The sequence below is a fragment of the Ceratina calcarata genome, unplaced genomic scaffold (assembly GCF_001652005.2).
Source record: "Ceratina calcarata isolate Rehan_Ccalc_2016 unplaced genomic scaffold, ASM165200v1 scaffold2097, whole genome shotgun sequence".
Classification (NCBI taxonomy): domain Eukaryota; kingdom Metazoa; phylum Arthropoda; class Insecta; order Hymenoptera; family Apidae; genus Ceratina; species Ceratina calcarata.
The window spans coordinates 1,274-2,598 of NW_017142646.1; the positions used below are offsets into that span (position 1 = coordinate 1,274).

A 1,325-nucleotide genomic window follows, 5' to 3' on the forward strand; every position below is an offset into this window, starting at 1 on the left:
GTCGATAGGCTGTAGGACAGACGGAGGACACGAGGACGGCCCGCCGGACGCGGAAAATTCCCGGCTATCTTGGTTCCTACCAGGTCCTCCAGGGAGACGAATTTCTATATAAATAAACCAGGTTTCACTTTTTCATTAAATTGCTGATTCTAATTATTTGAACACCCGTTCTCCCGGCCGAACCCCGTTAGGGCCGCCTATCCCTAACACAAAAGATAATTCGAAACAGCCAGGATGTTTATACATAATCGGCAAGTACAATGGTAGCAACCAGTAACGCCGTATCGTTTAAATGTTGTACAAAAGCACCCCTTGGTCTATTATACGTTCCTTCAATTTCAAATTCCACCTGTATTTCTTGCAGCTACCTCACCTCCCGTTGGGTCACACAACAGGCGCGTGCCTCTGCTCGGTTTCGGATGTTGTTCGAAGTTACTGAACAATGAATGAAAGAGGTCGAGCCATTCAAAAAATAAAAGATGTGCAGTGCTTCTAGCTGGAGGACAGGAACTGGTAGGATGGACTTCTTGGCGATACAGGGACGATTAAATGTAAGTGTTCGTCATTCATGGAGTTCGCCACTCCCTGACTATTGTACGCACAGCTGCCTGTTTATCCGATTTTATTATTAAAAGTCGAATGCCCACGACTCATCCATTGGCAATGGTTCATGCAAAAGCCCTAAAATGCAGGAAATTAATCATATACCTTTCTGTTTCAGATTCTGATTGAAATATAATAAGCACATATGGCTGGTATGAAGTTTCGTTTAATTACGGAAATTCTGATTAAAATACCTTGGCCAGAAGTTTGAAATTAATCCTGGAGGATTAATAGGCTACTGTGATGTGGCGAAGAAGCATGCTATTGTGCTGGGATTGTTGCGAACAGAGTTTGTGATTTCTGGAGTATCGATGACTCCCCCCACTCGAACATTTGTTATTTTCATTACAGGCATGACTAAAGCACAGGTAATGGTTTTATTGGTATTTATATAATATTCAGGTATGAATAAAAATTAATTTTAATGTTTCTGTTCATGTTTTTCCAGAAATATGTGAATTATACATACCAGGAGGGGACACTTTGGCTGGCCATGATTTTTCTAATCAATTCCCAATGATCAAATTCAACATATTGGGCTTAGAGAATCTGCTGAACACGAAAATGAATCCAAGATCCATGCACTGCTCCCCTGTCTATGAGGAAAGCCGCAGAAACTGTGCGTTCCGTACCATTTCAGGCTGCAAATTCCCTTCGCTTCAGAATGTAACTTCAAGGAATGGGTCCAACGTGGTCTCCTTCATTCGTAGGCTGCGTAAGAA

The 1,325-nt window shown here is 42.1% G+C and overlaps 2 long non-coding RNA genes across 2 annotated transcripts; one reads left to right on the forward strand and one right to left on the reverse strand.

The window, feature by feature from the left end:
- Positions 1–459: 459 nt before the first annotated feature.
- Positions 460–1,142, forward strand: LOC108622176 (uncharacterized). The gene is made up of 3 exons (XR_001916474.2): positions 460–551; positions 722–971; positions 1,052–1,142. It is a non-coding gene; the product is annotated as an uncharacterized LOC108622176 (long non-coding RNA).
- LOC113463964 (uncharacterized) lies at positions 545–1,156 on the reverse strand. Its single transcript, XR_003388795.1, has 3 exons — positions 1,073–1,156; positions 798–960; positions 545–681 (listed from the first exon to the last, which is right to left on the reverse strand). It is a non-coding gene; the product is annotated as an uncharacterized LOC113463964 (long non-coding RNA).
- Between the last annotated feature and the right edge of the window lie 169 nt (positions 1,157–1,325).